This window comes from Entelurus aequoreus, linkage group LG03, assembly GCF_033978785.1.
Source record: "Entelurus aequoreus isolate RoL-2023_Sb linkage group LG03, RoL_Eaeq_v1.1, whole genome shotgun sequence".
Lineage (NCBI taxonomy): Eukaryota > Metazoa > Chordata > Actinopteri > Syngnathiformes > Syngnathidae > Entelurus > Entelurus aequoreus.
In genome coordinates this window covers 42,857,730-42,882,176 of record NC_084733.1, presented here as the reverse complement: position 1 = coordinate 42,882,176, position 24,447 = coordinate 42,857,730, and the positions used below count along the sequence as shown (strand labels likewise).

Genomic DNA, 24,447 nt, shown 5'->3' with positions numbered 1-24,447 from the left:
GACAGTCTATCTAGTGTACTCGTGTAGAAACCAGCAGCAAAGACAACCGCAGAGTACAGTATGTACGCCGTACCTGAACTGACTCTTTTGGGGAAGTTTACATGTAAACACACTCACCATGCAGGTGGAAATATGGGCCACTGGTAAATACATTTTCACAACCTGCACTAGTATGGACTCATTTTTTTCTGACAAACCTGGACTTGCCTACTCCTCACGTGAAGAAAGAAGGATCAGAAAGGAACAAAACAATGGTAAACATTTACATTGTGTTGTCAGTTGTGCACATATCTACTCTATAAACAGTTTCTCACGTGTAGGAGCAACATAGTATAAACTACACAAATGAATGCAACTCTAAAGATATTTTTATTACAGAGTCTTGTGTGCCTTGTCATGTGACTTGCATCTGAAGTTTAATTGTCCCATTAGCAAGAACAATGATGTCACGCTAATACACAGCCATGGTGTATAAATAATGTTCTTGCAAACATTATATTAGCGACATACTTAAAATCAAAGAGCAGCATGGTGGAACAGGGGTTAGTGCGCATGCCTCACAATACAAAAGTCCTGGGTTCGATCCCCAGGCTCGGTGTCTTTCTTTGTGGAGTTTGCATGTTGTCGCTGTGACTGTGTTGGTTTTTAAATTGAAGTATTTATTTCAAACCTGCACAGCACAACAACACATTTTTTTTTTTTACATTTTGGCAGAGACATTTATGCAAGGCTTGAAAGGGGGTTGGATGAAGCAGATGCTTATAATATCCCAATCCCTCTCACTCATTCCACATTTAACATAAACAATATAATACAAGAACAATACCATACAAACAAAAACAAGAACAACTCCTGTACACTAACAATATATTAGTACCACTGTTTGAGACAAGACAAGACGAGACAAAACACACACACACACACACACACACACACACACACACACACACACACACACACACACACACACACACACACACACACACACACACACACACACACACACACACACACACACACACACACACACACACACACACACACAGGCCCAAACACTCTCTGACTATATACCTCTCTCCCATCGCTCTGTGCTGAGGGCATCACTCTCTTTCCTCCTCGTACTTCTTCAGTACTTCTTTTTGAAACAGTGTTTTAAATTGAATCATATTAGAACACATTTTTACTCCGGCTTCCTCCCACCTCCAAAGACATGTACCTGGGGATAGGTTGATTGGCAACACTAAATTGGCCCTAGTGTGTGAATGTTGTCTGTCTACCTGTGTTGGCCCTGTGATAAGGTGGCGACTTGTTCAGGGTGTACACTGCCTTCCGCCCAAATGCAGCTGGGATAGACTCCAGCGCCCCCCGCGACACCCGAAAGGGACAAGTGGTAGAAAGTAGATGGATGGATGGACTTACAAACAAAAACATTTCTACAGTTGATAACGTATAGGGCGGATTCATCTATGCATGGTTATACACCAGGGGTGTCAAACTCAAATACAGAGTGGGCCAAAATTTAAAACTGAACAAAGCCGCGGGCCAAGGTTGAACAAATTAACCTTTTAATAGGGACCCAAACAAGTTTTGCATTGAATATTGAACAAGCAAGGCTTATATAACTTTATAGTGACATGCAAAATCGAGTTTCAAATAATAATAATAATAATTCAAAAATATCAATGGCATATCAAATAAAATTTAAATAAAAATTGAATGCCTCTTTTCTATTTGCAGCCTTCTGAGGTAAATATCAACATTAACTTTTTCCACAGGCTAATAATACATTTGAAAAGGAAATAACAATAATGAATTAATCAAACATTCAAGCCTTGAAGTAGCAAGAGAAAGTGCATGAATGAAACGTTAATTATTGCTCAGTTTGCTACACTGATTTGCGTTAACACTGAATATGGAACAAGCAACACTTCTATAACTTAATACTGCAAAATCCATCCATCCATCCATTTTCTACCGCTTATTCCCTTCGGGGTCCCGGGGGGCCCTGGAACCTATCTCAGCTACAATCGGGCGGAAGGTGGGGTACACCCTGGACAAGTCGCCACCTCATCGCAGGGCCAACACAGATAGACAGACAACATTCACACTCACATTCACACACTAGGGCCAATTTAGTGTTGCCAAAATCAACTTTCAAAAAACAAACGAAAAAACATCAATGGTATATTAAATACAATTTAAATAAAAAAATGAATGCCTCTTTTCTATTTGCAGCCTTCTCAGGTAAATATCAACATTAACTTTTTCCACAGGCTAATAAATTTGAAAATAAAATAACAATGAATAAATCAACCATTCAGGCCTTTTTACTGCTCAGTTTGCAACACACTGAGCTAATCTGATGTGCCCAAGCCAGATACCTGACATATTTTCTTGGATGCTAGTTCATTAATGTCAGGGCTCAGGTGGGCAGGGTTGGGGGAGCGGGGTTTGGTGGTAGCGGGGGGTGTATATTGTAGCGTCCCTGAAGAGTTAGTGCTGCAAGGGGTTCTGGGTATTTGTTCTGTTGTGTTTATGTTGTGTTACGGTGCGGATGTTCTCCCGAAATGTGTTTGTCATTCTTGTTTGGTGTGGGTTCACAGTGTGGCGCATATTTCTAACAGTGTTAAAGTTGTTTATGCGGCCAGCCTGAGTGTGACCTGTAGGGCTGTTGATCAAGTATGCCTTGCATTCACTTATGTGTGTGTAGAAGCCGCATATATCATGTGACAGGGGCCGGCACGCTGTTTGTATGGAGGTTAAGCAGACGTGACGACAGGTTGTAGAGGACGCTAAAGGCAGTGCCTTTAAGGCACGCCCCCAATATTGTTGTCCGGGTGGAAATCGGGAGAAATTCGGGAGAATGGTTGCCCCGGGAGACTTTCGAGAGGGGCACTGAAAATCGGGAGGGTTGGCAAGTATGAGTATTAGCGGTGAATGCGGTGTTACAGCGGCACCGCCGCTGTATAATACCGGCGGGCCAGCTCTAATGTTAATTTGATATTGCCTCAAGGGCCAAATGAAATTACACGGCGGGCCACATTTGGCCCTCGGGCCAGAGTTTGACACCCATGTTATACACTGTAAATCAAACAGCACAAATCATTTTCAAAGCAAAAATAAATCTAAAACTGCCAGGAAATATTCAGGATATTGTTTAAAATACATAAATAATCTTTGTAAATTCACAGTAAATTAATGGCTGATAATTGTATTATTTTCAGAATAAAAATTGACTGTAATTTAGGTAAGTGCTGTGAAATATAAGGGTCCTTCAATTTTTAAAGTAGTTTGTTGGAAAGTTATAGTACATTTTGATGACAGTATTTTACTGTCATGACGGGGGTTCGCAGCTTACTGCAAGGTTTGTTCTCCCGGGAAGAAATCGGACTATTCCGGACAAGGCGTGAAGGTAGGAACATATTTAATTATTCAACTAACGCTCAACGAAGTACAAAAAAACAGAAAGCACCCGAAGGCAAGCGTGCCCATCGCACGCGGAAGCTAAGGCAACAAAACTTAGGACATGAAACATGAAACTATAGACATGAAAACAACTAACCAAACTATGGCATGGAGCAACTAGCATAACTGTGGAATCAGACATGGAACGAGCAGCATTAACTAAGCAATGACGCCAGGACGACTGACTGGCAAAGACAGGCTTAAATAATGGTCTTCTTGATTAGAGCAGGTGCCTGTCCCGAACACCAGAGGCAAGTGAAACCAATAAGTCGCCATGGCAACCAAACAAACAAGGGAGCACAAACAGGAACTAAAAGAGTCCAAAAGTAACAAAAAATACCAAAAACATAATCCAGACCACAGATCATAACATTTACTGTGTTATTATACTGTTCAATGCTGTGAAATCTTGGTGAATGTCCACAGTCTAGTGTAGAAAAAATAGCATTTAAGGGTGCTGTGTATTTTTGAGAATGTAAATGTGATAACTACAAGGGAAACACTCTGGAATTGACTGAGTGATGAACTAAAACAACATATGAACATAAAGCAGTTCAAAAAATATACAACCATGATTCTATATGAGATATGAGGATGACAGGGTGGCATCGTGTTTCTTGTTCCTTTTCTTTACTTAGTTCTTGATTATTGTATTATTGTCATTAGTCATGGGTTTATCATAGTTATGGTGTGCTGGTTGTCATTACAGTTATCATTATTATTATCATTATATTATTACTATTATTATTGGCATTATTATTATTCTGTGATAGAAAATGGATGGATGGATTATTATTAATATTACTTGGAAGCTGGCAAATTATTGAACTATTGACATTTCTTCTAAAGTGAGTGAGACTACATAAGCTTCGACTTCCTCACACTCCTCTTTTGAATGTACGAATGGCAAACACATTTGGCTCCTTGGTTGTTGTTATTATTTACTTGTGTTGTGCATGTATGTTTTATATTATTTTTTATTTATTTTTTTATTTTATTTTATTTTTTTGTCCTGTTCAGCTACTCAGGCAAATCACATTGTTGATATAGATGCCCATATTTGTTGTACAGAAAGAGATGTGGGATACTTCTCTTGTTGCCTTATTTGTATTTGACTTTATTAAATGGATTTATATTCATGTTTGGCGCAGCCGAGCTGAATCAGGAAGGGATTGAAGGAGAAAAAAAAGAAGACAGAGGGGGAAATTGTGGGGACAAGAGGGGGACAAAACAAAGAGACAACAACAACAACAAACACAACAATAATAACAACAACAACAACAACAACAGAATAACATCAGCGAATACGGTATTTACAAATATGATGGTAAAAGTGATAGCAAAGAAGCAGTTAGTGAAATAAATATTAATAACACAGAAATATTATTTATTTTTCATGTACAAAAGAAACAAATGGATAGTTTCTGCGCTGTATTTGATTAGGACATGCACATTTCCCCATATTTTTACTGTTTTTCTTTGGAAAAAATAATTGGAAACACATGTAAAATTAACATTATTTTAAGAAACAATAATAACAGCTCAATAGACAAATACTAATCTTTTTAGGATATTTTACACAATCATTGTTTGTGCATTTTTTTTATGATGACAGGTGCCTCCTCTGCACACATGGCACTCTTGAAAGGGGAAACATATAAGAAACACCTCATAATGACGCAGTGCATCCTATATACCACATTGACCCAAGTTGCAGTGGAGTATAAGCATACTCAAGACCAAACAGGAAGAGGTCAATCGCAGTCTTTTTGACGATAAACCTTAATTACACAATGCTATTTTTCCATTATGTGATAATGCCTCAACATGCATTACATGCATTGTTTCATTCAGTCTCATTTCAGCATAGATGCACACACCAATCCTGTGTGGTGCTCCACCAAAACACACCCACTTTAATGCTGTGTGTGTGTGTCTGTGTGTGTGTGTGTGTGTGTGTGTGTGTGTATGTGTGTGTGTGTGTGTGTGTGTGTGTGTGCGTGTGTGTGTGTGTGTGTGTGTTAAAATATTAAGAGCAAATTAATACACAATAATATAAATATATTATTGAGATACAATACAAAAGCTGTATTAACTATATTGCCTCAAAAAGGCAGTAATGATCTGTTTTTACATGCACTGTCAGAGAAAAATTCATTTAAATTGTTTGTTATTGTTGCTGCAGTTTTTTGTGACGTAAAACCGCACATTTTCAAGCTTACCAACGTATTAGAGACAAAAAGTACTAAAACGCTGGAAACTTCAATAATGGACAATGTATCTATACTGATGAAACAGTATAACGTTATTTTTACCTGTGGCATGTTGGCAACACTAAATTGACCCTAGTGTGTGAATGTGAGTGTGAATGTTGTCTGTCTATCTGTGTTGGCCCTGTGATGAGGTGGCGACTTGTCCAGGGTGTACGCTGCCTTCCACCCGGATGCAGCTGAGACCCAGGTAACAAGGGAACGTTATGTGAACGTTAGGAGAACGTTGTGGCATTGTTCTGGGAACGTTAGTTTATAACGTTCAAAGAACGTTAGGTTGTGGAGTTCTTGCTTGGTTAGCAGAACGTTAGCCAAGAACGTTTGGCTAGAACGTTTAGAGAACTGTTTAGGAACATGCTATTTACATCTGTTTTTATGCTATATTGTCAGGAATAACACTCAAACAGAAATTTCAACAGAATGCATTCTTTATTAGTGATAGTGATTTCAACAGAAATAATTCTTTATTAGTGATAACTATAATACAAATGGAATGGAATGCAGTGGTCTTGGTCGTGCGCGTCAGTGTATCCTGCCCCTTCTTGGTTCTCTTCCTGGAAGTAAATCCATCCATCCATCCATCCATCTTCTTCCGCTTATCCGAGGTCGGTTCGCGGGGGCAGCAGCCCAAGCAGGGAAACCCAAATCCTGGAAGTAAATAATTATCACAAATACAACAAAGACAGCACTGGAATGTAGATTAATTGAATTGAATTAAAACATTGGCATAATTACTTTATCATTTACCTCTCATCTCACTCTGTTCTTTTGCTTGTTTCTTTTTCCTTTTTTGTCCTCCCTCTTAATTCCTCCTCTTCTCCTGCAAGTAGTTATAATTGCAAATTCAAAAGCAGTGGAACTTCAATAAAATGGAATTCAAAATTGGGATATCTTATCTTCTCCGTACCTTAAATTTTGAACCTCCCTTTCGAAAAGTGGCCAGTTTCAAGACCTCTCCAAACTCACAATCCACCTCAGCTGTGGTCATCTGCTTGTATAAACACCCCTGCATGCCTCTGCAATCACCAGCACAATTTAGAATTCCCTTTAGAATAAATACTGTAATAATCTAGATCGACCTTGTGAGCATACATGCAACATATGTTCAAAGATGCAAACCTATTATTAACACTTACTATTCATTATTCTGTAAAGGGGCAAGTCCTCAAACGCCACTTTTCCTGACTTTCCACGGAGGCCAAGCCTATCGATAGGCTCCAGCACCCCCCGCGACCCCGAACGCTACAAGCGGTAAGAAAATGGATGGATGGATGGTTGGATGTTGAGACCCAAATGTTGTTTTTCAGTGTAAAATATATATATATTTATATATTATTTAGATATATTTATTTATTTATATATGCACCTTATTGCTTTTTTTTAATCCTGCACTACCATGAGTTTATGTAACGAAATTTCGTTCTTATCTGTGCTGTAAAGTTCAAATTTGAATGACAATAAAAAGGAAGTCCAAGTCTAAGTCTGTAAAAAAAAAAAAAAATGCCATTTTTTTCCCAGAAGGTGGCACTATAAGCTAACGGGAAATACAAGTAAAAGGCTCCTCATGCCACTACGGTATAACTTTGCTTTTTTGTGTTTATTCCTCCTGTGTTTCTTTTATCTTTTTTTAAAATAAGCTTAATGCATGATTTTTTGTAAGATTGTTTTAAATTTATTTTCTGAATGGCAATGAGCTTTTAAGGGTGTTATTCTAATATTGTTTTGTTTTTACATAATGCAGTTTAAGTCAAAAGGGTCATGCTATGAGTAGCCAGCAGGTGGCAGTGTATACCACTCCATTCCCATCATCATGAGCTCTGCCTTGCAATGGCATTTATCTTCTTTTTTTTCTTCTTCTGTCTATACTAACTCATTCGAACATTTGAAATGTTGATAATTATTAACATGTCCTTACCTTTGAAAAATGTTACAATTTGGGATTGCTATACCTTTTAATACGGTCTGTGCAACTTGCTAAGATTGTAATGATGCATAGATTGTAATAATTCAATAGGTTGGTTGTAATGTTTGCTGCCATATTCAGCAGCAGTTGAGGGCCAACATATTAAAAACATCTCTCAGTATGGTGCAGTATGAGTCCACATAACCTGCAGCCACAAACAACTATTAATACAAATAATACGAAACAAACAAAGACAAGTACATAATGGCAATGTTTGAATTAAAAAATAATGGACATTTTCTGGAAAATAGGGGCAACACAAATTCAAATTATTTTGTTTTCCGTTTACTCTAGATAAATATTGGGTTTTCACAACATTACAGATTTTGTTGTTGTTTTGTTTATTGTTTGTAAGCATATTTTACAACATTTTGGCCTAAATTAACCTTTTTCAAGCAAAAAAGGGGATCATTGAACTAAAAATATCAGTACTACAGCTGTATTGGTTACTAAAGACGAGACCAAATCAATGTGATCACGCTCTCCAGTATATTGGCCACTGATTGGATCAGCCTCAGGCAGCATTACTATACTATATTGGATTGAAAGTGGTGACTGAATGATGTTATTTCATGTCCAGAGGGCTCTCTTAATGTTGAAAAATGTACACTCAAAGTTGTAAATAACGCGTCATTCAATATTACGCGATCGTGCCATGGATCTCCAATTTTTCCCTGTTATTTTTCCACCAGAGTCAATTGTGTTGTTTTTAACCAAATTATCGCATATTTACTAGGGCTGTGAATCTTTGGGTGTCCCACGATTCGATTCAATATCGATTCTTGGGGTCACGATTCGATTCAAAATCGATTTTTTTTTTCAATTCAACACGATTCTCGATTCAAAAACTATTTATTCCCGATTCAAAAGGATTCTCTATTCATTCAATACATAGGATTTCAGCAGGATCTACCTCAGTCTGCTGACATGCAAGCAGAGTAGTAGATTTTTGTAAAAAGCTTTTATAATTGTAAAAGACAATGTTTTATCCACTGATTGCAATAATGTAAATTTGTTTTAACTATCAAATGAACCAAAAATATGACGTATTTTATCTTTGTGAAAATATTGGACACAGTGTGTTGTCAAGCTTATGAGATGTGATGCAAGTGTAAGCCACTGTGACACTATTGTACTTTTTTACATTTTTTTATAAATGTCTAATAATTGTGTCAATGAGGGATTTTTAATCACTGCTGTGTTGAAATTGTAACTAATATTGATACTGTTGTTGATAATATTCATTTTTGTTTCACTACTTTTGGATTGTTCTGTGTCATGTTTGTGTCTCCTCTCAATTGCTCTGTTTATTGCAGTTCTGAGTGTTGCTGGGTCGGGTTTGGTTTTGGAATTGGATTGCATTGTAATGGTATTGCTGTGTATTGTTTTTTTGGATTGATTAATTTAAAAAAAATAAAAAAATAAAAAAATAAAAAATAATTTTAAAAAATAAATAAAAAATCGATTTTTTAAAAATGAGAATCGATTCTGAATCGCACAACATGAGAATCGCGATTCGAATTCGAATCAATTTTTTTCCCACACCCCTAATATTTACAAATTTACTGTCATGACCGGTCCCTCGTGTGTCGTATCCTGTGCTGGTTTACTCTTCGCTTAGACTTTCTTGTTGGCAACCCTATTAGTTCCAGTTAGCTTCACGTTCGGCTAATGCCCTGTATGTTTTTGTGCCTCGTGGAATTAAACAAGCATTCTTACCTGCAAGCTGCTTCCTGCCGTCCTTTGCATCCCGAGAAACACGACCTTCGCAGACATGCGGCCAGATCGTAACACTTACACAGTTATTTTTTCATGAAAGCTTCCAAAAAGAAGGAATTAAAAAACAAACAAACAAACAAAAAAAAAAAAAAGATAACCAAACATCGACCCAGCATGGTGCTACAGGGGTTTGTGCGTGTGCCTCACAATAAGAAGGTCCTGGGTTCAATCCCGGGCTCGGGATCTTTCTGTGTGGAGTTTGCGTGTTCTAACCCTTGACTGCGTGGGTTCTCTCCAGGAACTCCGGCTTCCAAAGACGTGCACCTGGGGATAGGTTTATTGGTAACACTAAATTGGCCCTAGTGTGTGAATATGAGTGTGAATGTTGTCTGCCCTGCGATGAGGTGGCGACTTGTCCAGGGTGTACCCCGCCTTCCGCCCGAATGCAGCTGTGATAGGCTCCAGCACCCTCCGCGACCCCGAGATTGACAAGCGGTAGACAATGGATAGATGGAAATATCGACCTACTAATGTCTAAACCTATAGTGGAGTGAAGTGAATTACATTTATATAGCGCTTTCTCTCTAGTGACTCAAAGCGCTTTTACATAGTGAAACCCAATATCTAAGTTACATTTAAACCAGTGTGGGTGGCACTGGGAGCAGGTGGGTAAAGTGTCTTGCCCAAGGTCACAACGGCAGTGACTAGGATGGCGGAAGCGGGGATCGAACCTGGAACCCTCACGTTGCTGGCACGGCCACTCTACCAACCGAGCTACACCGCCCCTAGTTTCCTGAAGTGGATCATATTAGTACATTGTTTGATTGCTTTGCTTAATCCATTCCATAATTTAATTCCACATACTGATATGATGAAGGTCTTAAAGGCTTACTGAAACCCACTACTACCAACCACGCAGTCTGATAGTTTATATATCAATGATGAAATCTTAACATTGCAACACATGCCAATACGGCCGGGTTAACTTCTAAAGTGCAATTTTAAAATTCCCGCCACACTTCCGGTTGAAAAACTCCTTTGGATATGATTTATGCGCGTGACGTCACAAAAGCAACGGAAGTGGTTGGACCCCATCGGACCCGATAGAAAAGCCTCTTGTTTTCTTCAACAAAATTCCACAGTATTCTGGACATCTGTGTTGGTGAATCTTTTGCAATTTGTTTAAGGAACAATGGAGGCTGCAAAGAAGAACGTTGTAGGTGGGATCGATCGGTGTCTTAGCGGCTAAGTACAATACTTACAGCAACACAACAAGGACTACTTACCCTGATAGCAGACGCCTAGCCGATGCTTTCCGCCAAACCCACGGATGAAGTCCTTCGTCGCGCCGTTGATCGCTGGAATGCAGGTGAGCACGGCTGTTGATGGGAAGATGAGGGCTGGCTGGCGTAGGTGGAGCGCTAATGTTTTATCATAGTTCTGTGAGGTCCGGTTGCTAAGTTGCTAAATTAGCCTTAGCGTCGTTAGCAACAGCATTGTTAAGCCTTACCAGGCTGAGAATTTTTAACCCAGTCAGGGGTTTATTTATTTTGTTTCTATCTTCATTTGAGAACGATGCTATCACGTTAGCTCAGTAGCTAAGTGTGTCACCGATGTATTGTCTTGGAGATAAAAGTCACTTTAAATGTCCATTTCGCGTGCTCGGCTATCATTTTCAAGAGGATATAGTATCCGAGGTGGTTTAAAATACAAATCCGTAATCCACAATAGAAAAAGGAGAGTGTGGAATCCAATGAGCCAGTTTGTACCTAAGTTACGGTCAGAGCGAAAAAAGATACGTCCATCACTGCCTCTCAAGTCCTTCACTGTAACGTTCCTCATCTACGAATCTTTCATCCTCGCTCAAATTAATGGGGTAATCGTCACTTTCTCGGTCCGAATCTCTCTCGCTCCATTGTAAACAATGGGGAATTGTGAGGAATACTAGCTCCTGTGACGTCACGCTACTTCCGGTACAGGCAAGGCTTTTTTTTTATCAGCGAGCAAAAGTTGCGAACTTTATCGTCGATTTTCTCTACTAAATCCTTTCAGCAAAAATATGGCAATATCGCGAAATGATCAAGTATGACACATAGAATGGATCTGCTATTCCGGTTTAAATTAAAAAAAATCATTTCAGTAGGCCTTTAAGTGTTGTACGTGCGTACAAATGTTTTAAATTACATTTTTCTCTAAGATTATATTTCTCCTCTTTTTTTGAGAAGAATTGTTGTATATTCTTGGGTAGCAGGTTACAGTTTGCTTTGTGTATAATTTTAGCTGTTTGCAAATTCACTATGTCATGGAATTTCAGTATCTTTGATTCAATAAATAAAGGATTTGTATGTTCTCTATATCCAACATTATGTATTATTCTAACTGATCTTTTTTGTAACACCGTTAATGAATGAAGTGTACTTTTGTAATTATTTCCCCATATTTCTACACAGTAACTCATTATCTTGGGGATATTGCAATCAGTATTTTAAGGACCTCAACAACTGCATTACATCAAACTTTGGGTGTATTTACAACGTAATGAACATTTGTTTTTATGCTCTATCTATGAAAAAATATAATTTATTATGAAGTAATTCTATACATTGCAGAAATCTATGTATCGGGGTCATGTCCGGAAGCAATTAACAGCAATAAACGAGGGGTTACTATTACATGATGTGTTGTGCTAATGTTTTTTGAGTGTTTTAAACGTTAAAATACAGAGGAAAAAAATAGAAGGGCACCAGGAAAGAAAGGAAAAGTATGCAAGCCTCCCAAGAAACAGGTAGGAACGTGTCAATCAAAAGACAGCATTTTTGATACCGCTCGTTTTGTTAAGATGTCCCTTATTGAGAGGCCTGCAGTGACGAATATTAATCACAACACCTCCTGTCATGAAAATATCTCAGCTGGCAGCTGAGATACAAGGAGGACGTATTTAGCTGAGTTGAGGGAATGTAATATTGTCATTACACATGTCTGCACCGAGAAGTCGAAAAGACACCTCTGATTAATGTGACACTATAAAAAATATAATTGACAGGCCGTCCCACATTGCTCATGGGGTTCAGTGGCATCTGCTGCCTTCCCTCCCCATCCTTCATCCGCTCAGCCCCAACCCCTCCACCATGAAAGTCGAACAAATGTGCTGACATTGATGCCGTCTCGGCGCCCGGCCTAATTTCATTTCAGCCCCAGAAAGACGGCTATCTTCAAAGGATCTTGACACACAATTGTATTTACTATTTTCTTTTCACAAGCCAATAAAGGGCGAGCAGTTATTGCATCAGATTAAATGAAAAAACGTTTAATGATTCCAATTTATAACTCTAGACTGAATAAGGATATGGCTAAGAGCTGACAGACCATGATAAATGAAGCTTCATATAAAACATATTTAGAGTGAAGAATGGCTGGAGATGAATTGCACAGTGATACAAACTCATGATAAAGAACAGTAAGAGCCACTAGAAGACTTGATAATGTGCTATTCATTTTGAAGTGATTTTGTTGGTTAATAAAAGGGCACAAATTAAAAATATATTGATTGCAGAAAGACATTGAGGAATATTGCACCGTCGTACTACAAGCCAACCCAATTGGAGCGCTTTGCTTTTACTACTACTAGTACTGCAGTAGGCGCTGTTTGCAATTTGCTCAAAGTTAAATTTTTTAAACCGAAAAATCCAACACCGTTTATGTTACAATTATTGGTTTAAAACAGGGGTTCTTAACCTTTTTGACTCCGGGGCCCAATTTTTTCTCTGCAGAGGGGCTGGAGCCCAGTCAAATATTAAGATTGAATCAGTAATCTTACATTTGAATTTATTCGTATTCAATAATCTATTCAACCTACTTACAGTTTACAACCTTGTCAAATGATATGAAACCATGGGTTAATTCATACTTGCCAACCCTCCCGGTTTTACCGGAAGACTCCCGGAATTCAACGCCTCTCCCGATAACCTCCCGGAAGAAATTTTCTCTCGATAAACTCCCGGAATTCAGAGGCCACGCCCCCTCCAGCTCAATGCGGACCTGAGTGGGGACAGCGGCGACAGTCTGTTTTCACGTCCGCTTTCCCACGATATAAACAGCGTGCCTGCTCAATCACGTTATAACTGTAGAATGATCGAGGGCGAGTTCTTGATTTCTTATGTGGGTTTATTGTTAGGCAGTTTCATTAACGTCCTCCCAGCGCGGTTACAACACACAACAACAGCAGTTACGTTTTCGTATACCGTAAAGCAATTTGTCTGCCGTAAACAGCAATGTTGTGACACTCCTAAACAGGACAATACTGCCATCTACTGGATAGCCTCCAGAACACTGAAATTCAAGTATTTCTTTTATTTATTTGTATAATAAAATATATATATATATATATATATATATATATATATATATATATATATATATATATATATATATATATATATATATATATATATATATATATATATATATATATTTTTATTTATTTTTTATTTATTTTTTTTAATTTTTTTTAATTAGTCAATCCAACAAAACAATACACAGCAATACCATAACAATGCAATCCAATTCCAAAACCAAACCCGACCCAGCAACACTCAGAACTGCAATAAACAGAGCAATTGAGAGGAGACACAAACATGACACAGAACAAACCAAAAGTAGTGAAACAAAAATGAATATTATTAACAACATTAGTTACAATTTCAACATAGCAGTGATTAAAAATCCCTCATTGACATTATCATTAGACATTTATAAAAAATAAAAAAAAGAACAATAGTGTCACAGTGGCTTACACTTGCATTGTATCTCATAAGCTTGACAACACACTGTGTCCAATATTTTCACAAAGATAAAATAAGTCACATTTTTGGTTCATTTAATAGTTAAAACAAATTTACATTATTGCAATCAGTTGATAAAACATTGTCCTTTAAAATTATAAAAGCTTTTTACAAAAATATACTACTCTGCTTGCATGTCAGCAGACTGGGGTAGATCCTGCTGAAATCCTATGTATTGAATGAATAGTCGTTTTGAATCAGGAAAAAATCGTTTTTGAATCGAGAATCGTGTTGAATTGAAAAAAAAAAAATCGATTTTGAATCGAACCGTGACCCCAAGAATCGATATTGAATCGAATCGTGGGGCACCCAAAGATTCACAGCCCTAATATATATATATATATATATATATATATATATATATATATATATATATATATATATATATATATATATATATATATATATATATATATATATATATATATATATATACACACACTGATATACATATATACACACATATATACATACACACACACACATACGTATATATATATATATACGGCGTGGCGAAGTTGGTAGAGTGGCCGTGCCAGCAATCGGAAGGTTGCTGGTTACTGGGATTCAATCCCCACCTTCTACCATCCTAGTCACGTCTGTTGTGTCCTTGGGCAAGACACTTCACCCTTGCTCCTGATGGCTGCTGGTTAGCGCCTTGCATGGCAGCTCCCGCCATCAGTGTGTGAATGTGTGTGTGAATGGGTGAATGTGGAAATATTGTCAAAGCGCTTTGAGTACCTTGAAGGTAGAAAAGCGCTATACAAGTATAACCCATTTATCATTTTTTATATACATACACACATATATATACACATATATGTATACATATACATACTGTATATATATACATACATGCTGTATATGCATACATACTGTGTATATATATATATATATATATATATATATATATATATATATATACATATATATATATGTATATATATATATATATATATATATATATATATATATATATATATATATATATATATATATATATATATATTTATACATATATATATCTTATAAAATAAACTGTCGATAAAATTTGAATGCAAATAAAAATACAGCTTCAGCACCTTAGACATACAGTAATTGTTTTGCTTAAGAAACATCTCTTTAGCTCAATACTTTTTCTGTCTGAGATTTTTGAGCTTGTCATTCCACAAATATTGGAAAAAGCGTATTACAACTGAGTACAGCTGCGGCCCATAGGGACCACAGCTGAGAAACAAACAACACTGGTTCAAAATAACATTTTTTTGTATATAGTTACTAATTATATTGAATAAACATTGTGAATCCAAATAAGACTTTTTTGCAAACATATTCCTAGCCTCTTCCTGATAAGATGATCTGTCAATTTATAAGATGATCACTGATAAGATGATATGATGGCAAATTTCTCTGTTTTAAAAATCTGCAGACAGTGGCACACAGGGTTAGTGCTGGTTTTGAAAGAAAGTGGTACTGGGTTCAAATTCAGGCTGGAGTATTGATGTTATAATTGTTATTTTGCACCTAAGAAATTGTTATAGTTAAAATTACAATGTATTTTCCAATAATCAGTTTTAGCACAAAAAATGCATTGATTGAATTGAAGTTTGATTAAAATAGTATAAAAATGGTTTCACATAATTAAAACCAATATTGTATGGGGGGGAAAACGGGCCTCCAAATATAATTCTGTTTGGGGCCTCAATTTAGCTTGGGGCGGCCATGCACAAATATAAAGTAAGCAGTAAGCACCCAGTTTTGCCTGTACACTGGGAGGCCGAGAAAAAAAACAGTTGAAAAAAAGTAGCCACCAAAAAGTGATTAGACCAAGCAAGAAGTAAGACATGACTAATATTGGAGCTTCTTGAAGAAGTGTAGTGACCTTCGTAAACAAGAGGATTTGGAAATGCATGCTACGGTTGCTCCACTCCTGTTGAGCCGGTTAATAAAAGCATACGCTTTTAAAAACACAGCTTTTACAGCATCACATTATACAATTTGTAACTGGCATTTGGACGACCAAAAATCCTGTCGTATATTCCACAAACAGATCAGTCATCTTTATACGATAGTCTATACATTCAATGATAGCTAACATGTGGAGCTCCACTTTGCCAAATTGCTATCATTAGCAAACAAACATAACTGGTTTAACCCTCAGTAAAAAAACATGTATTGTATATGATCAGAGGCTTTGCACACTGCTTACCTGGATCGTAGCGCACTAGTGGTGTACATCAGTGTTTTTCAACCACTGTGCCGCGGCAAGCGTGTGCTGTGAGATACATTTCGGTGTGCCGTGGGAGATTATGTAATTTCACCTAATCGGCTTAAAAATATTTTTTGCAAACTAGGAATTATAATCCGCAAATGTGCCGTTGTTGAGTGTCTGTGCTGTCTAGAGCTCGGCAGAGTAACCGTGTAATACTCTTCCATATCAGTAGGTGGCAGCAGGTAGCTAATTGCTTTGTAGATGTCAGGAACATGATTTGTCGTGATCACAATATGCGGGAGGCAGCGTGTAGGTAAAAAGGTATCTAACACTTAAACCAAAAATAAACAAAAGGCTAGTGCCGCTAAGTGCCGCTACAAGGCATTGAAGCTTAGGGGTGGCTATGCAAAACTAAACTAAAACTGAACTGGCTGCAAAGTAAACAAAAACAGAATGCTGGATGACAGCAAAGACTTATAGCGTGTGGAGCAGACGGTGTCCACAAAGTACATCCGTACATGACATGACAATCTACAATGTCCCCACAAAGAAGGATAGCGTACGCACAATTTAAAAAGTCTTGATTGCGAAAAAAAAGCAGGTGCGGGGAATAGCGTTCAAAGAAGACATGAAACTGCTACAGGAAAATACCAACAAAAGAGGAAAAGCCAACAAAATAGGAGCGCAACACAATAACTAAAACATTACACACAGGAAAACAGCAAAAAACTCTAAATAAGTCACGGCGTGATGTGACAGGTCGTGACAGTACACCTACTTTGAGACAAGAGCTATAGTAATGCATGGTTGGTTATGGTTTGAATCAGCTGCTGAGTTTCATTTTTTTATATTTTCTGCTGGTGGTGTGTCTCAGAATTTTTTCAATGAAAAAAAATGTGCCTTGACTCAGAAAAGTTTGAAAAACACTGGTGTACATTATGGAGCATTGTCAAAGTTCTTATGTTCTTATGTCTTTCTCAACCTAATTGAAAGAGAATTTGTGGAATGGCTAGCATCGCATAGTGTAGAAAACACTGGCTAGTAGCAAATAGTTTCAGCTGACATGTTTTTTTTTTTGTATATATTTACCTCTGGTTATACCGATGTTGTAATTTGGTTGCCGCTCATTCTCTTCGTTTTTTCCTACTTGCCTTTGTATCACATGCAATGTAATGCTTACAACTTTTTCGAAAGTTACTCATTCGACGTTCTTGAAATACCTGCCTGCCCGTGACAGTGGTGCCCCCAATTGGTGTAAACATTCGAAAAGTGTGCATTAGCACATAGTACTTTTTGAAATTACCAGTAAAAACATGAATAAGGAAAAAAAGCAATTTGCTAAAAAATTATGTGACTGCTTAACGATTAATTAAAAAAAAAAAATCACTGACAAGAATAAAACAGACTTGGGTCCTGTTTTAGATCCTCATTCCAAGTTTTGGAAAACATTGGTTCAAAGGTTAATAAGGAATCACATATATGTTTTTTATTGCATAGTAAATTATTGCACAGTAAACCAACAAAATAATAAATGAAATAATGAGAACTTACTTCAAACAATACCTTCTATTAGTATGTGAGGGTGACGTCCCCATTTCTCGCTTGAATTTGAATCATAAAAGTGAATTTCTGATGAGGAAATGCAAATGAGGCGCAATGAAAAACATTCATTTGATGGTCCTTAGTACACGAGGAGGGAGGCGAATTATCTCCGGATCACGTTGACACCTGGAGGACACACAAAACACAACGTATTGTTTATGCGTTAACAGAAATACAGAAGGGTCAGAGGATGGCGAAATTAGGCACCATCAGAATAAGTGACCCTCATCTCGGTTTAGGAGAGCTGCATCAAAAAGGGCTTCAGCAGTCTGTTGTTTTTGCATGAGCACATCCTTGAGCACAGATTGACACAGACCTCACACTTATGATGGCATATTGCCTAAAGCGCCACTCAGGAACATGTTCATGCTTTTAGCATGTATGCTGTTCATGTAATGGAAAAAAATTGAACAAAAAATGTAATCTCACAGTGCAAAAATTGCTCACTCTAATGATAATTGAGGTTCTGTTTTTTAAAACAGGAACATCTTTTATAAGCAAACATTGATCTCTTCACGTGCTCAGGGAGCCCCCACACAATCCGTGAAGAATTACATTAATTCAAGCCATTTATCTGAAAACTTACAGCCAAAAAAGGAAGAAACTTCTTGTCCGTTTTGTTTCATTTTTGCCTCTCCAAAAGCCATCAGTCTATTTGTTAATTTATTCATGAATCCATGAAATCACTTTTCAGCCTTCTGTCTGGAAACAACCAGTAACTAACAGTATGCCAGTATCACTGTTCGGTACCTAGCTAGGATTTAAAGGACCGGTATAATGAAAAACAAGTTGCCTCTATAGTGAAACTATTATTATATGATTTACAACACCAAAAGACTTCAAGTTTGCGAGTAAATAGATATGATCAAAATAAATATGATCAAAATAATAAAAATCTCATAGAGATTCCGGAGCCATTTTGAGAAATAATGAGCAAGCCAGTCAGGTGATCCGTGACGTCCCCAGGGCGACCACAGTTCCCTTCGCCAACAACAACAATGCTGATCTTGCAGATTTCACGAGAGCCAACAACAATTACTTTGGGAAAGATAATGATCCAAATCCCTGTATTTTTGAGTCTGAATATAAGGATGAGCTACAAGTTTGACTATTGCAAAATGCGAAACATGAAATACAAACTATGAACATAATACAATGATCACTTACTGTACAATGTCTGCTCTCACTGGGTTGCCAACTGATAGGATGTTTTTTATTTCCCATTTAGATAAAGAATTCATAATAATCCTCCCAAAGGGTTAAAAGGAAAAGTTGCTGCAGGCGCTTGTCTATGGTTGTCGTGCCTTTGTCTCCATCTACGGGTATACATTGGATGTCACGGATTAAAAACCTCTCAATTCATTGCTAAATCATTCTGTTATACAAGTAAGAGGCATTATTCATAATCTAGAATAACTTTAACTAGCTGAGACGCAATCTGCACGGCAACAGCAGAACACCGTCCGGCTCAAAGCATGTCAATATAGCTTCTCTGTGATCAATGCGAAGCTAAAACAAATAGCTTGTCTGCGCTTGCGCTTATAATAACAATATGGCTAATATTTGGTTAATACTCAGGTCACAACATGTAAATGGAGTATTGTTGGCAGGTTTTGGGTGGCTATTTAGAGAGATTTGTGGGTAGAAAAGAGGAGCCCCTGTTGACTCAATTGTTAGCGGACAATTTTTTATTTATTAAAAATGTTGAATGTATAAAAACGAAAAAACATATGCGTTTTTGCTTTACATAGGGATTGTGAACGATAGACAGCACATCTCTTTCCAAGTTATGCATATTTCCAGTATGACTGCGTGCAGAAGCGTTCCCATTATGAAGTCATCCCCCCAGCCCCGAATCTACGGAAATTGCCGAAGATATTCGAAGCGGAATATTTAAAACGGCCGTCTAAAATGGCATTGTGTGATGTTTAGACGTATTTTCACATACTTTGCGGATTGTAAATACAAAACCCAAACCCAGTGAAGTTGGCATGTTGTGTAATTCGTAAATAAAAACAGAATACAATGATTTGCAAATCCTTTTCAACTAATATAAAATTGAATAGACTGTAAAGACAATGTTGTTAATGTTCGAACTGAGAAACTATTTTTTTTTTGCAAGTAATCATTACCTTAGACTTTAATGGCAGCAACACATTGCAAAACAGTTGGCACAGGGGCATTTTTACCACTGTGTTACATGGCCTTTCCTTTTAACAACACTCAGTAAACGTTTGGGAACTGAGGAGACCAATTTTTGAAGCTTTTCAGGTGGAATAATTTCCCATTCTTGCTTGATTTACAGCTTAAGTTGTTCAACAGTCCGGGGGTCTCCGTTGTGGTATTTTAGGCTTCATATTGTGCCACACATTTTTGGGTCTGGACTACAGGCAGGCCAGTCTAGTATCCGCACTTTTTTACTATGAAGCCACGCAGTTGTAACACATGCAGAATGTGACTTGGCATTGTCTTGCTGAAATAAGCAGGGGCGTCCATGATAACGTTGCTTGGATGGCAACATACGTTGCTCCAAAACCTGTACGTACCTTTCAGCATTAATGGTGCCTTCACAGATGTGTAAGTTACCCATGCCTTGGCTCTAATACACCCCCATACCATCACAGATGCTGGCTTTTGAACTTTGCGCCTATAACAATCCAGATGGTTATTTTCCTCTTTGTTCCAGAGGACACAACATCCACAGTTTCTAAAAACAATTTGAAATGTGGACTCGTCAGACCACAGAACACTTTTACACTTTGCATCAGTCCATCTTAGATGAGCTCGGGCCCAGCGAAGCAGGCAGCGTTTCTGGGTGTTGTTGATAAATGGCTTTGGCTATGCATAGTAGAGTTTCAACTTGCACTTACAGATGTAGCGGCCAACTGTAGTAACCGACAGTGGTTTTCTGAAGTGTTCCTGAGCCCATGTGGTGATATCCTTTACACACTGATGTCGCTTTTTGATACAGTACCGCCTGAGGTCAAAGGTCAAAGGTACCGCTTGAGGTCAAAGGTCCTTAATATCATCGCTTACGTGCAGTGATTTCTCCAGATTCTCTGAACCTTTTGTTGATATTACGAATCGTAGATGGGGAAATCCCTTAATTCCTTGCAATAGCTGGTTGAGAAATGTTGCTCTTAAACTGTTCGACAATTTGCTCACGCATTCGTTCACAAAGTGGTAACACTCGCCCCATCCTTGTTTGTGAATTTCATGGAAGCTGCTTTTATACACAATTATGGCACCCACCTGTTCCCAATTAGCCTGTTCACCTGTGAGATGTATCAAATAAGTGTTTGATGAGCATTCCTCAACTTTCTCATTGTTTTTGCCACTTGTGCCAGCTTTTTTTAAATATGGTGCAGGCATCAAATTCCAAATGAGCTAATATTTGCAAAAAATTAAGTTTTCCTGTTCGAACGTTAAGTATCTTGTCTTTGCAGTCTATTCAATCGAATATAGGTTGAAAAGGATTTGCAAATCATTGTGTTCTGTTTTTATTTACCATTTACACAACGTGCCAACTTCACTGGTTTTGGGGTTTGTACAATTGGATATGGTTTAATGGGCTTGTCCAGGGTGTACCCCGCCTTCCGCCCGAATGCAGCTGAGATAGGCTCCAGCACCCCCTGCGACCTCAAAAGGGACAAGCGGTAGAAAATGGATGGATGGATGGATGGATGGATAGAATGAAACACAACTAAGCATATAAAGTCAATTAGTTTTTTCATTCTACTGGTACTTTCAAGTCACAGTTTGGTTATTTTTTTAGTACAGTGAAGGAAATAAAATGGTAAACACAAAACTTCTTAGTGTTTGTGAAAATAGCTTCAATGGCTGACACACCGCTGGTATTTCTAAAATGATCAAATAACAAATAAAAAGTATGAGTATTAAAATATTATTACAGTATAACCTCAATTCACAAACTTAATTGGTTCTTCAACAGCATTTGTAAATAGAAAAGTTTTAAGAAAGCACACAAAGTAGCACATTAGCTAACAGCACCGCTGTGCTGACTGAATGAATAGTCAGCCCTCGAGAGCAACCAGCCAGCCCACAAAAAATATGTTCCCAGGCACAAAATGGCTGCAGTGCGGGCAAACAATGAGTTGATGAAATGTCCGTATGTTCATATGTTCACACAACAAAACAAGTTTTTTTTTTTGGTCTGTGTTTCGTACATCGAAAGGTTTGTACCATGAAGGATTCGTAAAATAAGGTTTCACTGTTCAGTAGTTTCTTTTTGCAAGGTACAATGATGTAAACATTCACAAAAGTGACATTTTGAACAGTGTGAATGGCAATATATTTTAATGAAGGAAACAGACATGCAAGCACACACACACACACACACGCACACACACACACACACACACACACACACACACACACACACACACACACGCACACACACACACACACACACACACACACACAACACTTTTGAGAATAACAAAACAAAAACAAAGCCTAGCATGGCACAGAAGAGTTGAGGGAAATGACACTTCCTTATTGGCTGAGGTTTAGCATTATTAGTTCTCGCTTGTAAACTCTATCACAAATCTCAATTAAACAATGCCGCCACAACTTTTGTCCTATCCGTATATATTTGTCCGTTTGCATATTTCACTGGAAAGGCCAAGTGTTCACAAACAGTAAACTTTTTACAATGAAAGTGTGTTTTCGAGCTCTGGCTTCTCCCTGGCACCATCAGCATTTATTTGTTTACAGTTTAACTCATTAGACCTCCACTAGAAAGTGAACAGAAAATAAGAAGACTTTATTCACAGCATGTATTTCATATTTTGTTACAAGCGTTTCACTTATCCACTTTTACATCCACCCATCCTATCACTTTGTCACATATTTAGGATCTGAAACACCAAAGGAAGCAACTTTTGTCAAATACATTAGACCTACTCCTTCATCTATCCCTGTTAACCTACAAACAGCTCTAAAAATAAGACATATAACTAGGATACCATGTGATTTAAGTTAGAACTAATTGTATTTATTTTCATCACACCATCTCTCTTCATACATCCATCACTTTTTTGCCACTCATAACCAAAAAAAATAAAAACACTGCAACAAGGGCTCTTGCAAATCTCTTTATAGACCAATTGCATTTGCTTGCTGATGCGTGAGTGTATGGAGTGATGTGGGAAGAGTATCGAGGACGGCAAAGCAACCCCTGAGATGCCCATAAAAATACAGATTCTTTCTCTCCATAGATCCTTGAGATGGAGCTCATCCGCAATTGCCCGATAGTTCCGGACGCAAGAGGACAAAGCTTCCACCTCCCATACACAGCCTAGCAACACACGATGACCTCATCCATCTGCCAACGGGATTTATAACCTGCCTCAATACAAACACAAGTAATAAAAGATATGATGCACATTTTAAGCGTTACCCCTTTGCCATTTATGTTGCCTGGATTTCAAAACACTGTTAGTTTACTAGAATGTACTGTTTTCTTTTCACCAAGGGTTATTTATCATGTCTTAGAAATGAAAACAATTATGTACAAATATATGTACTGTATCACCTGCATTTAATAGTAACCATGTATTCCAAGGTGTAGACTGTTGCTATTCTCACACAATATTTCACCTTTTTCAAGCAACCTCACATTCAATTAGAACCCTGTCGGTGAAATAGTTATGACTAAGTTGTAGTAAACGTAACTTACTGTGTGAGAGAGGGAGAGAGAGCCTTGTTGCGCAACACTAATTACTTAACCATTGTCACGCTGTAAATAGGAGCGAACACAACCGTTTAGTATGTTTTCTGTCATTAAAGGCAAAAAGATGTTTTCTATTCAATTCCTGCAAACTAAATGAGGACATAAACCATGCACAAACAATACAAATTGTATTTCACCTGTTGTTATCTCGCCTTGTTAAACCTTCCGTAGCCTAGGCCTCCCACCCAGAATCTCAGTTCTTGGAGAAGACCTCAGGCGACGGTGAACAAGGAGCTTCTGAATGGGCCCTAGACTGGCCTTTGTCTGGCCCTACTGCAGTGTCTCTTTATTTACACAGTCTTTAACGCTGTATGTTTTCTTTCCCTTAATTGCATTGGCCTTTGGTGGCCTCTGGTCAATCAATACCATCTCTCCAATGACATCAGCACATCCATTCAGTACTTTCCAGGTGATGGCGGTGCTTCATGGGAGAGAGCTTTCTGTTTTCTCTATTCACTGACCAGAGCATTGATTGGCTGCTCACTAAAGTTCTAAAATATCTACAGAACATAATAACCAAAAATAAACTACTCCAAAATAATTTCACTTCAAGATTTCCATAAATCAATTAATGCAACCTCTGGAAAAAAAATATTGAATGACCATGCTTCCAGGAAGTT

The 24,447-nt window shown here is 37.8% G+C and overlaps 1 long non-coding RNA gene across 1 annotated transcript; it reads left to right on the top strand.

Moving 5' to 3' along the window:
* Nucleotides 1–167: 167 nt before the first annotated feature.
* LOC133645665 (uncharacterized) lies at nucleotides 168–24,224 on the top strand. The gene is made up of 3 exons (XR_009825170.1): nucleotides 168–254; nucleotides 6,891–6,986; nucleotides 23,313–24,224. It is a non-coding gene; the product is annotated as an uncharacterized LOC133645665 (long non-coding RNA).
* Nucleotides 24,225–24,447: the final 223 nt, after the last annotated feature.